The sequence below is a fragment of the Pezoporus flaviventris genome, unplaced genomic scaffold (genome assembly GCF_033815535.1).
Source record: "Pezoporus flaviventris isolate CSIRO_AGI_PZ_B2104156 unplaced genomic scaffold, CSIRO_AGI_Pfla_v1 ptg000054l, whole genome shotgun sequence".
NCBI lineage: Eukaryota > Metazoa > Chordata > Aves > Psittaciformes > Psittacidae > Pezoporus > Pezoporus flaviventris.
The window spans coordinates 9,365,092-9,380,936 of NW_026892602.1; the positions used below are offsets into that span (position 1 = coordinate 9,365,092).

General features: G+C 38.8%; 1 protein-coding gene across 2 annotated transcripts in view; it reads right to left on the minus strand.

The window, feature by feature from the left end:
* Window positions 1-15,845, minus strand: part of PEPD (peptidase D) — a 140,476-nt gene that overhangs the window by 24,140 nt on the left and 100,491 nt on the right. The gene's annotated exons all lie outside the window — the stretch shown is intronic.

The window sequence follows — 15,845 nt, forward strand, 5'->3', positions numbered from 1 at the left end:
CAGAACTCTGTTGCTAGAAGACAAAACCACAACCATATCCTGGATGTTCTGAATCAGCTTAAGATGAGGTGCCTGAGAGAACTGAAGATGAGGTGCCTGTAGTCTGCAGCACAGCTCCCTTCTACAGCTGTGCTGGTACTATTTGTCTCAGTCCAAATACACTGACTCCACTTACAGAAACAGGGTGACCTGTATCAAACCAAGAGGTACAACTAACAAGAGATACAAGGATTAAACTGATCAGACATAAAACCACTAGAAAACACATAACCATTTGTCTGCAGAAGTTTAATAGAGGAAATGAATGACACTAATGCCCTAACTGAAAAGATTGCTGAGGCTGTAAACCGTAAGTATTTCTGGGCACTGAGCAAATTGATTAGAGACCCTTCTTCCATCACGTCTACTTTATTTGTCTCTCATTGAGAAAAAGCATGACTATTTCTCTGCTCCTCCTCCTGCCTGGAGTTCTGTGTTCTCCATCTGGTTTGGTTTTTGTTCATCTATTTCATTAGACACTGAGGACAACACAAGCCTCCACTGTGAAACAAACAATGAGGCTGGATGGAAAACCTGAAGCTTTGGACTCTCTCTTAGAACAAGGGCAGTGCTTCGGACAGAGCCCAGCAAAATGATCTGGACCACCCTCTTACCGTTTAGCCAGTGCCATCAGTTTTCCTAGAGATGGGAAGTACTTCAGCTGCAGCTTTTTCATGCATGCTGCAGAAAGCACTGGGTCAGGTCTACATGGAGGGAAATTAAGCTACTGATGGAGTAGTAAATAGTACAAATCTTGGTTTACAAGTAAATATGTGTTCAATTAATCTTAATTTAAAAATGCTTATAGATAGATTGCATTTTCTATTCTATGGTCTGGCTTCACGTTTTATGCTACTACAAATTCAGTGTGGTGGTATTTTCAACTATTAGCCACTCCCCTCCAAACCACCTAACCTACAAGCATTGTACAATACAACACAGACTATCACTAGTGTGCTAAGACAAAATATGAGGATATTTTTAAGCTCACTAGAGACAGTGAACTAAGTGAAGTGATCTTACTAGTCTTCGCTTAAACAATGGCAATATCCTTGCCTTGTTTGATATGAGCTGATTCCCATCATGCTGGGAATAAACTTTAATAATAAGTTACAAACATCTTTCCCCCCTTTTTTTTTCTTAACAGAGAATTTGGCAAAGAAGGGAGACATAAATGCCAATCTTTAAACATTTCTTAGTACCCTTATAATCTTAAAAACATTAACATGAAGAGAAAGAACTACTTTACAGGGCAATTAATAGGGCAATTACTTAAAAGTACAGAATACAATCTACTGAAGAAAGGAAGCATTGTAATTCAAGAAAGATCTCCTAGTCCATGTTATACCTAAAGTGTATTGATATGTTGTACAGATTAAATATACAGTAAACAGAAATATGCAACTCTTCACATTTATTTTAAACCTAAAAGTGTATTAGTTTTATCTGGCTATTGGAATCTTTATAATACAATGACCTGTGCAAACCCAGCTCTCTTGAACTGGCTGGCATGGCAACTACCATTTAGGTTAACCAGTAAGTAACTTGAAGAGCAAAAGGCCTCACATTCTGCTAATCTAATTTTCCTACGCACATACTGAATTCCAATAGTTGCAGAAAGCAGTGAAGGGAGGACAAATTAAATATCACAACTAACTTGTCTAGGAAAACCATGACCAGAATATTTTGGTACTCTCACATGACATACAATTTAACAGTCTGGATGTGCCAGAAGGATTTGCAGTGGGGGTATGTGAATCCCTGTGTTAAAACACAGAGATACCTATATCCTGTTCAGATGTGGGTGTGCGCATCTCTGTGTGGACAGCTTTAGCATGTTAAAACAAAGAAAACAGTAATAAAGAAGCCTCTGGGCAGGCAGACAGGGAACAATCTGCCCAAGAGGAGCATATGTGAAGAAAAAACTCTAATTATACAATGCTGAAGGAACAACATTTCATATAAAGAATCCTTAATTCACGGATGTTACTTGATGTTCAGGCACTTCAGTTTTTTGGATTAACGGTGGTCCAGTGGAGAGCTCTGTACCTCACCACAAGCTGAGGCAGCAGAAGTCAAACACCTTATTAGCATTCTTGTTGCGAGAAAAAGCAGTTAAAAACCAACTAAAAAAACCCACAACAAACAACTTCCACAAGTGGCTCTAACATCAGTTTTGTGAGTTACTGCAACGGCTGACTGTTTTGCAACAGCAGCCTGCACTAATCTCCCACCACCAATCACTCACTAGGATGTTTTACTCCTGCATTATTCAGAACTACTATTTTTAAGCTTTGACGAAGTTTACCATAGTTGCAGACATGCTTTTTGTGTAAAAAGGTTAGTTCCATTATTATCTTTAAGCCAATTTATAAACCAATTATAGTCCACTGACAGATGAGGTTTATAAAGCTAGACTGGAGGGTCCTTGGACTTTGAAAGCTTGTATCAAAATGAGTCTGCACTCAGGAAAATCTGCTGATGATGTGTCTGCTCCATTCTTAATTCTTTGCCAAATGAGATACTGGGTAATAAGGTCACTGAACCAGCAACTGGCTCCCCAGGAAAGCTCAGTTACTAAGGTTCATTAGGCTGCAATTTGTTACCTGCCATGAAGCATGTGCTTGGGTAAGAGGCCAGGACAAAAAGCACCTTTTACAGCAACCAAAGCATTTGAAATCCCTTGAGATACAGAGTGAATGAACTACACAGCAATGACCAGATAGCAGATATATCCAGTAATGAAATGTGAGATCACAAATTATACAACATATAACTATGGAAGCTATTAGTTTTCAGATACCCTGCAAACAGTGTAGCAGAGGTTTACAGATGTATGAGGTACTGTATTTAAAAATGGCAAACTTAATACATTAAGTTTACTAAAAGTTTTTTTTAAATTTACTCCCATCAACCTAAATGTTATCTGATATTCTTAGATACTGTGACAGAAAAGAAAAAGATAAAGTGAATATTCTTTTACTTCCTTGAAAATGCTCCCTAATTATCCGTTTGCTAAACCACCAAATTTCAGCTCAAACACCATGGTTTAGGGACTCAGAAATATTATATGCAGATCTTTGCAACAATCTGCGGCCTTCTGGATCCCACTTTTGATAGGGAAGATTTTTGTTCCAAAAAGAGAAAAAGAAATGCATCAAGAAATCAAAAGCATCCCTACCTTTTAATGAATATACTGTAACTTTTTAAACAGTATAATTAAGAAGATGAGTTATTATAACACATCACACTATAAACTGTTCCTCAGTTGCTGTTAACTCACTAGTGTTTTCACTCCAGTGATTATTTTCTGATGTTTTATTAGAAACTGTTCGAGAACATAAAGTAGAAACAGAATACAAAAGTAATTTAGAATTACTGTGCGTATTTAGCCACTTTGGTAGGAAAGTGCTCTGAAAAGGCCTAACAGGATTTTTTTTGGCCGCTACTTAGGGTACTTTGTGGTTGCAATGTGACAATGATTAAACCACAAATGATTTAGCAGGGTTTCTTTTGTTGCTGTAGGGTGGGATTTTTCTGCCAGTACAGATGTCACAATCTTACTAAAAAAATTGAGTATGGCAAGGTTGTAGTAACTTCTCCCCAAACTGTGCTAAGGTTAAGCTACATTTAATTTCTGAGTGTTCACAGACAAGGGCAAAAGGCCCATTTGTCCCCTGGCAGTGCCACTGAAAAGCAGACATAATATGCAGTCCTTGTCCAGCCAGCAACCCATGGGAACAGATTAAAATCTGCCAACACACAGGGACCATATCAGACATAAAACAATGGGTCCTTAAAAATTCCAATCAAACCCAGTTTAAAAAATAAACCAAAACATCATTTAAATACTAAAAATATAGGTTTTTTTCCCCCTCTTCCCTCAGGTGCTAGAGAAGAACTTGTGGTATTTCTGATTATCACGCTTTCTTTTAGGCCCACTAGATGAAACACTCAGTTGTAGTTCAGTTTTCAAGCTTCATTTCTTGCAGCACAAGGTAAGACAACCGTACAACAGGGAAAGGAATCAGAAAGTGAGAAACCAAAATGCTGTACTAAACACTGACAATGTTTGGGCAACAGAGAAGCTGTTCAAAGCTTCATATAATGTGTAGGTAACTACTTGTAAGATTCACAGAGTCAGCATCAGATAGCTATAGAGATGCCCAATTTAGGGATGCAGTTTTAGGGTTCATTTTATAGTGGTGGCATAGCTGCAACTGGCTGTCATACAATGAGGACAGACTGTAAACTTTCCTGTCCTAAGAAGGTGACAGGAACTATACTGAATTTGCTGCTGTGTCACACCTGCAGATGTCTGTGGTACTGACTACAGGGATTACTAGACATTAGTCTGTTCTGTGCCATGAGAGCCACTGCCACAGCTCCAAACCAGGATGGACTCCTTCAAAAACCATCCTTCAGTTCCCAAAGAAGATGCACTTGCCTGACAGGGGTTAGAGTTCCCAAAGGGAAAAAGAGATGACTCCCCATCACCTCTGAAATTCAGACCTCTTTTTCAAAAGACTCAACAGCATTGTGTTATTCAGTTGCACACTGTAATACTTCTTTTGCATCAGTATGATGGAAGTTTTAAGTGGTAAACCCACCCTTCCCATTACAAACCCTGTACACGATCATATATAACACATCAGAGGCAACATCAAGATAATAGCCTGTCATGCCGAAAACTTAAAGAGAAGCAATTTGAATATATGCAGACAGGGAGCAAGAGGAGGACTTTTTCCATGTCTGGAAAGATGCAGCACTGGGATTGAGGAGTGCTGGCAGACATCATGTATCTTTCTGCAAGTTCCTTCCAAACAGGTGTACATTGGAAAGGAAGAGGAAAAAGATGGGGAGAAGGAGGGAAGGGTGTGGAAGGAGTGATGGTGGTGTGGAAACTTACCAATCTTTGAAGCTTAGAAAAGACTGTTTAGATAAGATAGAGTGTCATCTATGTCCAGCAGGTTCGCACTCTGACAGCGACAGCTGATGCAGTGTCAAGAACGAAAGACTCACGAACTTTGTACTTCAACTCAAATTACAATGTATAATGAGTGCATTTCCTGAATATTGAACTGGGAGAAAAGTAGTGCACATCAGAACACATAAAAGCAACTTATTTCCCTCAAAGTCACTACTAAAATCAGAATTGTACAATGTTAAAATATTACAACCTATAACAGTTAGGAAAAAAGAATTTAAAAAACCAAACAGCCTTAAATCAAAACCCATTCACTACAGAATGGCTAAAACCTGCAATCAATTTAGGCTCTAAGTTTGTGAAGACTTCTACATGTATTTGCTTTGTACAAGCAGCACCTTTGAAGAACCATTGAAAGTAGTAGAAAAATCCATGCAAGGCATTCAGCCTTGCTGAAAAGCTGCAGGTTTGCCTTGAACTGCAGAGGTTCCTACAGACAGGGCTGCTCAGAGACACCCACACAGAAGGGACTTCAAGGCAGAAAGGCCCAACTGTTTTAAAGTGCCTGGTTTTGTACACTTGGAAATAACTCAGTGCTATTTTAGTCTTCGTAACGTTGCAGTGGTCACTGTATGCATGGGTCAGCTCCTGCACATTAGTCACCAGCAGGGAAGAGCAGCTCCCAGAAGGTTTGCAGTCAGACTCGCAGGCTGAAATCCTGCATTTCAACAGATTGCTGCTCGCACAGCAGGACTGCGGGATCTGCTGAATCTGACAGAAAAAAATGCTTTTTTTTTTTTTTTTTTTTACCTCTTACCATAGGTTACTGCTATTCTGGGCAAGGATAAGTTACGTGTCCATCAATGTAATCTTCCAGTAATCAATGACGCTTGTTATTAAATAAAATCTTGCAAGAATCAAGACCGCAACAGTCACTGTTGTCTGCACATTGTAAGCACTGTCTGTGCAAACTGTGCATCCTTTAGTTCCTTCAGCTTTCTCTTCCTAACTGGTGGCTTATACTTTAACCATTTATATTGACACAAACAGAATTAACTTACCAAGGAAAGCTACACTACCTTTTCTGCGTCAATCTCAGAGTTAGCAGAATCACAGAATCATAGAATAATTAGGGTTGGAAAGGACCTCAAGATCATCCAGTTCCACCCCCCCTGCCATGGACAGGGACACCTCACACTAGTATTCAAACTTATTTACGAACATCAACGTTGGCAAGAGAAATACAGCCAACTCCACTCCAGAGAGAGAGAGAGTGGACTACCAATAGCTTTTTAAAACATACATTGACAAGATTTATTTTCCGATCTATCTTTAACATAATAACACATTCTTAACTGCAAGGGTGGGAAAAATAATACTGCAACGTCATTCAGCAGGATTTGTGGGTATCAAGTACTGGTTACAGCATGCCACAAAAGCATTTGGTCTTCAGACGAATTGGTATAAAACCTTCAACTCCTGTCATTAATGCTTTATTTCTAAGAAGAATTGCTTTGCTTCAGATATTACAGCTGATTAATAATGATCAGCAGCATTCTGCCTAAAATATGACAATCTGAATGGATGAAATATGAAAATAATTCATATAGGCATTTTGAAATTATACAAACTATAAAATAGATTGTGCTCCCACACCCTTTCCTGTTGTGCTATTGTCAAAAGGCCCAATTTATAGTCAAATTTCTTTCTAAAAAGCCACCAAAATTAGCTACTGTTTTTATACAGCACAACAGCAAGCTGGACCCCATGGTATTCTACTAAGTACAACTCTGGACTACATAAGACTTTAACAACTTGCACGCAAAAAACACCCACTGCATGTGAATGAGAACCTCGTACTTAACTTGCAAGGAATAAATATTAATAAGTTGCAATTATGTTCTTTAGGTACAATAAATTTTAATCCTAGATGAATACAGTGACAATTAGTCTATAGCTGTATTCAAAATAGAAGCAAACAAGAATCTAAATTCTAAAGACGTTACAGAGCTGTCACGGACAAAAAGTAGTAATCTGTGAAGCTGCAAATTTGGAATTTGCATATGTTCCCAAGCACAACTCTGTTCAACTTAGTAACAGAAGGAACTGCTGGTAATATCATCTGCTAGGTTAAATATCCTAGCTGTTAGTTTCCTATTAAACAGTTCTTTGATTATTTGGGTTATTCTAATCCCTGGTCTTAGTACTCTCCTACCTGAGCTAAATTCTCCACTGTTCTTTTAGAGACATACTATTAGAACTTAGAGCAGGGAATCAGACTGCCACTCTGAATTCAAATTACAGCATTTTATATTGAGCAAAATAGGTTATTTATGAAATCGGTATACTGAACCTACCTCCACCTAACAGTCTCACTGAAAGAATCATGCCTCAATATTTAGATACCAAAATGTTTTCCAGAGTATACACCATCCAAAGCTTACATTCTGCTGTACAAATATACAGACCATTCAACCACTGAAGTCCCAGGGCTTGTATCTACCTCCATGAGCTTTACTACTTGAATCCTTTAGCAGTAGATGAACACGGAGGAGATAAAACACTGCAAAATAAAGTGTCTGTTTTGGTTTGTCCTTCTAATTGACAACATTTCTTGAAAGGACGTACACAGGGAAACTAGTTAAGGTGGGCTCCTCTACTGCAGAGCGCTTAGGAAGCTACACAAATGAAAGAAAATTGAAGAAATCAGAAGAAAGGACAAAAAGCAGGCACACGCTTTCACACGGCAGCTCAACGCTTATGCAGTTACAGCTGACTGGAAGACAGAGATCAAGCCCAGATGGGATTAACTTTGTTTAGCTTCCCACATCTACAAATACACAAGGCTGTCTTTGGTCCTCTGCCACCGTGGGGAAACAAGAAAGACAAGTGGCCAACTCCAGGTGTGACTACAGCAGCAATTTAAATACTAACATGCTGAGTCTGGTTTAAGGTTGTATATGGCAGATGACACACCATCGAGTTGTCACGTTTCATTCTAGTGAACTCTGATGGTCATCTTCTCCAGGTCCTTAAAGGAAAGCCTAAGAGTTAGACCTACAGAAGGTTCTAATGCCTTTCTCTGAATCATTCTGCACCTCAAACAGTTTGGCCCTGAATCTACTGAATGTGAGAAAGAAATGATGGAGTGGAAGTGTTACAGCTAATTTGAGAGAATCAACTTCAGACACCTATTCTCAACTGCAAATCACAAGACTCATCCTAGTAAGACAGCGGGAGCAGAGACAGAGGAGGGACCATCAGCTACAGAGAACATTTCTTAATCAAAGCCTGACAGCTACTGGCCCTTGCTCACTGGCTGTTTGCTCCAAACCTCTCACCTCGGCCTCTTTACCTCAAACGACCTTAGTCTTTGGGAACTACTTACTTCTTTGCATTCATTCAGCACCTGCATCAAAATGGTACCCATTCCTGGCAGGCTTTAAGGGTTAGGTGATTTCTATGTGATTAATAAAAGGATGTTTCATTTGCTTGATATTTGCATTTACTTCTTTGACTGAAATGCTTTTGACTGTACTTGATTTTCAAATGTTTTGAAGTGTACTTGACTGTACTTTCTTGAAGATTATATGGCAATCTTGGCATCAATGAAATTTGCAATGGCTGATCTTTGTTCCTGGAAGAAAGGATTTAAGAGCTTAAAACCCCCATGTCTTTATGTGAAACTTGAGTTCTGGGAAAGTTAAAAACAGGCAGGAATCTTCCAGCCCAAATATGGAAAAACCTTCCATCTTTCATTATCAAAGATAGTCCTGGGATTGAGATTTCCTTCAAGATGTTCCTCAACAGCATGTATCCAGAAAGCAAATCCTGGAAGCCAGAGGCAACACAATGCTCACTCTCTTGGACAGTAAAATGAAAGACTTGAGGATACACACATACCGCTGAGCACGACCTCCAACTTGATAAATTTCAGGTACAAATCCTACAGGCAGACGCTATAGTGTCAGTGTCCTGAGGAGGAAAGCTTTCACACTGCACATAAAGTGACTTGGTGAACAACAACTTCTGTGCATATTTGGAACCATTTTTTATTTTTCATTTTTATTGAAACAAACAAACATCAATCAGTAAATATTCCCAGCTGCACAGCTAATGTCTGAATGCAATTTCGGTTCAATGGGGACTTTGGATATACAAGCTTTTTAAATCATATAAATGTAGAGATAGGGAATTGCGTGGCTGCCAACCTTGCCTTACTCAACTGTTCCCTGGGAGCAGTTTGCTAGACAAAGAAATCTTTTAAAAAAAAAAACTCTGGAATTTAGGACAATAGACCTCACTGATCGAGGTGTTTTAATCCTTTCTTTCTCTCCCCCCAGATACTAACGTGTATAACTTAAGAGATTGAGAAAAGTATTTTGTATTCCTTTTTTTAAACATACACAGGTTTTGTAGTAGTAGTAGAAATGCTAAACGCAAGTTCTCTTCCTTCCCCTTCTGCTGCAACTTCCCATTACTCTGCAGAGAAGACAGGGAGGAATGTTCAGAAGTTCCAGTGTGCAATTCCGAAGGGATGAAAATGGAAAGTATGTGATTGCTCCAATACTTAGCTCATTAATCTTAAAGACTGTTTATGATCTAGTGCATTAATCCAAAATAGCTTTAATTGCAGAGTTTGAAGATAACCATACTTCCTTTTAATTTCTTCTCAAAATAATAGCAGATTTAATATATTTGAGAAATTTCAATGTTTCTATAAATAGAAACTGTATGTAGAAACTTTATGTGTGTAGAAACCATACTGTCCTCATCAAGTAGGAACTGAATTTATGGAACTCTAATTATTAGTATCCTCTAAATGAGAGGATGGACATGGTATAAACACACAGTCATTGGCTTAAGACTAGAAAAGAAGCAACTCCACAGAAACTTTCAAAATACTATTTGACTTGTATGCATCAATGCTTTACTTGACAGTAAAACATCCATACGAACAAAGTGATCCTCAAAGCCAGGTTAAGCATGAATGTGCTTTATACACAGGAAGTGAAGCACATTGCTGTCTGCTGGCTTGCAAAGTACCACCTGTCATGTTAAGAGCTAGAGGTGCGCATTCAGGCATTGACTGTCATCAACATCTCTTCTTACATCACTGATACTTTCATTTGCATGTTTCAGAACATATTAAGAGTCATGGAGTGATTTGAGTTAGGAGGGACGCCAGGAGGGTATCTGGTCCAAACCCTGTATCAGAGTAGGCTTACCTTCAGAGCTAATTCATCCTTCTTCAACAAGCTGTTTTCCAGAAGTTTCAGAGAAAGACTTTCCACAAAATCAATTATTTTACATATTTCTTCAAGCAGATTTATATTGATGACAAAGAGAAAACAACCCTGGTCTCCCACTTGTAATTTACAACAAACAATGGTCAATAAAGCTATTACACTGACACTGGATCTAACTTACATGACTGGTATAAAGAATGAGTGAGACAGGATTTGTGAGCACTGCACATGTGCGTTTTCAAGTTCTTCACATCTTTCCACTATCAACAGACATGCCAAACTTGCTCAAGAAGTGTCTAATATACCCTTGCAGTTCAGGCTTTCAATTGCTGTCATGACAGCTGTCCATTGGAGGTACTACAGGCATTGGAGTTGAGCCCTCACACCTGCTATTAACCATTACACTATACAGCCTTATACCTACTCATGTTGTAGGTATAAGGCACACAGTGCCTTTTTTTCCACCACAGTTTGCTTTTTTAAGCCTGGGCAATTACATGGGTGGGGAGAACTACACTAAAAGCAGTATTTTTATGGTTACAGCATCAAGGACTCCAGAGTTAGGCAATATCAACTGACACTGTCTGTGCAAACTTTGCTTGGACCCTTGGTGCTGACATGTTATCGTCCAGTCCTTTAGTTACATGACCATCCACCCCTTTGGATGGGGTGGCAGTAGCAGCACAGCCTTTCTGATGATGCTGCCTTTTTCAGTCCTTTACTTTTTAACACTTTTTTGAGATTTTCAATGAGACTTACCACAGAAGCAGACCCAGTGCTATGTTTTGCAATGTAGTACCTTAGCCCAGTGTAAAAGCTTCCATCAGACCAAGTAAAGCTTCCTACCAAACACAAGATAACAAATTCACAGGAAGCCCCAAGTGTATTTAGTTCTAGGGCTACTTATTTCCAGAAGACTAACTCCAAGGCAAGCACAGCTCCTGCTAGGCCACTGAAGATATCTGTTCCTTATGTAACTTGTCTTCCAAGAGGAAGAAAAACAAGAGACTTCACAAAAGAGCAAGCATCAGAAGTGCACCTGAATGTTGTGGCTGAAATTAGCAGGCATTCTTGCCTCAAACTCCGACCCCCAGCAGAATGCCAGGCAACTTGCTCCAAACAATTTTTAATTTTTATATATTTTACATTTGTTTATTAATAATTTTTTTTCATTTTACTGATGTCTGGCTTGACAATCTGGAACCTGCAGAAAAGCTGGGCACTCAACAGCTGCAACAGAGCTCAAAACAGCTGGGGTCTGAGCAAGACCAATGCTCAACTCCCTTAAAAAGAAAAACCAAAACCAACCTCCAGACTGATGAATTTCAATCTTGGAATCCAAAATGAGCAATAGCTTTTATACTAGCTTCTCCGGCTCATCTGCCACTGCTTGCAGAAGGTGAACTTCTGCACACTTCCACATCTCTAAGAGGAAGTGCAAGCCAACTTACTGCTGCCAGGTACCTGCATACTGTTATGATGAGCACTAACAAAAACTGGTGAGGATGTTAATAATTCTGGATTCAGAGCAGGTTTTGAACAGTAGGCAATAAACAGCACTGGGTCACACGTGGAACAAAAGGTTAAACCAAACTACTGAATAGCTGCTCATTAGCTCTTTCTGCCATATGCATCGCATGAAGATAGCAGAGAAAGAAACAATGGATGTACCTACAAGACGATTTTAATTCCGGTCATTCTTGGAGGTGAACCTCTTGGCTGTCCCCACTTACTGTGTTTTGGTTTACACAATGCAGTTTTGAAGTGCATGAGCTGAATTCTTCAGATGAAAGTAAACTAGGAGATACGCTCCAGCATTACACCTAATTTCCTTCCACCAATTTAGTAAATCTGATGAGATCATAAAACAATGCATAAATGAGACAAATTAGGACACTAACTTCTGAAATACCCCAAGTCTGGTATACTTGGTTTTGCAATTTCACTCTTTTTTCAGTTCTTTTTATGTAGAATATTATGTAAAGACAAATTGTTTCTCGTATCACTATTCTGAGTAAGAAGCAGATGATGCCTCAGCCACCAAAGTGAATGGAAATGTCATTATTCTGCACATTTGCCCCTATATTTCGTTTAGTGAAAGAGTAAATTTAATGCAAACGGACTTGATGCATTAAGAATATTCTCTAAGCAGAAATGCAGCGCTCCTCTCTGACATCTTGGATCACAAGCCTGACTTTGTAGGAAAAAGACAATTATCCCACTGCCACACAAAAATGCCTTTTTGACTCTTTCACTTCAGTGACAAGCTTCAGTGATGAGATCCATTTTCAGCAGTTTCAAAACTGCTGCTTATGCAAGACCGAGTATGTCTTTCTCCCCTTTAATTTTAAACAGATTTGGTTTGTGGCAGCACTTGTGACAACTGCATTGAATTTGGGCTACAATCAAATAGATAGCGTTTCTTAGCTTTCAGAATACATTATTTGGCTTGCAGAAAGCATTCTGTTCTTTCAGTTGGAAGGTAGGGAGACCCATGTATGTGATTTGAGCTGTTTGCATGTTTGGACCATGCACAGGACATAGTCGAATGAATGCTTTGCTACAATAAAATACAATGTTTTGGAGTATTTTCTAAATTATGACAACTGTTTGCATATAGAAGTATAAACAAAATGTATTAGGCAGAGGTCTATTACCTCTCCAAAAGTAACTTGACTTGGGAGTCAATTAGGTTCATATGAGAGCCAAACTGAAAAAAGAAACGCAAATCAATGAACTATACAAAACTATAAATAATGTTTAAGGTTGCTAGCAAATGTGTGTCCTTCCATAAGCCCATTTATGTAACCCATTAACTCTCCCTAAAATATTGGCTCCCTATCTTGTCATAAGAAAGACTGGGAATTATTAACCTCCTGAAGACAACAGCTACATATCCCCTGTGACCCTGTGCCACAAGGCCTAATTACAGCCCCAGCTCTGCAGCTGGGGAGAAATACAATTTCCTACAGTTGCTGACACTGCTGCATACACTCCTTCTGTGTAGCCTGTGCCATGAATGGATAATGTTATGTGAGCCAGTCACTTGACTGCCTTTGATCTTAAGAACCCAGGGAAACGGAAACAAACAAAAAATAGCAAAAAGAGCAAGGGCTCTGTAATTCAGAAATCTGACTAAAACATGACGGGGCTGGGGTTTACCTTTAGTGCCTATAAACCCACTAGCTTTTCTGCCTCCTTCTTCAGAGACCTAATGTATTAACTTTCTGTCAGTCAGGGAGAGAAGAGACACCTGAGAGCTGAATTCACATCATCCCTTCCTGCTCTCCTCTGTGACTGTCCCAGGCTCCCGCAGGAGCAGATCCTTTTGCTTTAGTCAATGAGTTAACAAATTGGGTTTGTTCAATGAGAAGAAGGCAGCTGCTGCCTCTCCCACAGAAACAGCTTTCTCTGGGCAGCAGTAACAATACATTCAGCTTGCATCCACCCGTTTGAGGGGCTCTGGGGTTTCTCAGTGGCCTGAGAAGTATGTGACACAATCCATGCTATAAAGGTCAGTGTTTCTATTTCTTCTTTTCTACAGTGGAGTATTAGCCTTCCAGGAGATCCAATGCTCCTTTCAACTAGCACATGATATGGCAGTTTCTCTGTCTCAGTGTTCAATTAAAATACCTAGCCAAAATATTTTATTTAAAGGAATTCAGTGGAAGGTACAAAGAAGATACATTTCTTTAAAAGGATTTATGAAAGCACTTACCAGAAATGTCTTACCTCCTATGTCCCCTTTAGTAAGAAAAGGTGTGTGTGATTGGAAACTCGATAATTATTTAATATCCGATTTTAAAATTATTTAAAGTTGTGTATAAAAGAGGAACTCTCTATAATTCAAATTATTATTTCAGTTTGAATTGTCTTTAGAACATTTTAAATTGAGACAGTCAATGTTTTTTGACAACTACCTATTTTAAGTGTTACATGCCAATTTCAGTACTAGAGTCTTTGGCCTTTGGTATCTTTTTGAGAGATCATCAGAGGAAAATATAGTAACATTGTCAGATTTTTTGCATCATTGGCAGATGGACTGCTGCTGAAGAACTAGTGTACCAGCCATATGCACCTAAAGAGCAGACTTTTCCATGTGATGAAAAATTTTGCACATTGAAGGTGTCTACCCAGACCTGTAATTCAACAGGATGCGAAAGGTCTAGGTTGCATTTCAGTACACAGAAATACCAAGTGAAACAAATCAATGAACCAACCCACAGAACGTGTGTTTAACCTGTTTTCTGTAGCCAGAAAATTCATGATTACTAGTCTTATAAACAGCATAAATACATTTGCACCATTTTTCTAACCACGCAAGACAACTAAAGCACAGTGGGAACAAAAGTTCAGTCCCACCTTCTGTCAGACATCCAGAATGAATTCTCTGTGAATTTCAAATTCCCAAGGTTAGTAAAGGATCCTTACAACTGCTTTTCAGAAACGCTTAGCTCAGTATGTTCTTATTTTCTGACACTGTAAATAAAGTGCTAAGTAAACTGAGGAATTCTCTGCACCATCCTCAGTACAGCATCATATTAGCTCTCAAGTTCTAAAGACAGTCTGCAACTTATTAGCATGAAATACTGTCAAAACAGTTACATAGAATTAAAGGTGGCATTGAAACGTAAAGCAAACTATGAAGCAGAAAGGAACAAGATTCTTCAGGGGAGAAACAGCAGATGACAAAGAATGCACACTGTTATTAAAATGGCAAGATACCCAGTCTCATTTTGCAGATAAGCCTCAATTCTTATTGCTCCCTTCGAAACTGCTCGAACAAACGGTGCTTCTGCCAGCTTCTGTAACAGGAAAATTACGCATGTTCTGACTGGCAATCCAGAAAAACTATGCTAATGTGGTAAATTTAAAGGATAAGTGTGCTTTGTGCACTAAGTGCGTTTTTCTCAAAGCTGTTCTATTAGTAATACTTGGAAATGCTCAAGTACCTTCACCAGTGAAATACTCAAAATCACAGCAGCAGTTAGCTCAAAAAGCATTTGCTGGCTGCCCTGAAAGCAGAATCAGAGAAAAGTAAGATTTTCATCAAGCCAGGCAGTTGTTTCAACTATGAAAAATGTACACTTGATGAATTAGGTTGCCTGCAATTTAACAGCCTACAGAGAAATACCCAACAGTCAGTGCTTTCCAAAGCTTTTTAAGGCTAATTGAGTATCCTCCTCAAAGGACACACATTCCATCCTCTTTTTCAACAGAAGATTTCTGTTGAACTTACATGTAAAATACAGAAAATGCCTGAAACAAACTGAAGCCTGCCACAGATGTTCACTCAGACTCTGACTTCAGTCTTTGGCAAAAGCTTCCTGCAAACACACACCTGTGTAACTGTCACCACTAGTTCAAAGGAATTAAAAAAAAAAAAGCAGAATATTAAGATATTTTCTTAATCTTATTAATAATTGTTTATGTGGGATTTTTTTTAAATCATTTTATGGAAAATGTTGGGTGTTCTATTTCTATCCTCCATTAGGAGCTGTTTAAACATGTAAATTAATTTTGTCATCTTGCTCCTTTCCAGCACTTTCTAAAATCCAAACATAAGTGTCTCAACAGCCTGAATGCTTCTGTCAAACTTGTCAATCCCTGCTGATATGTACTGATCTTTT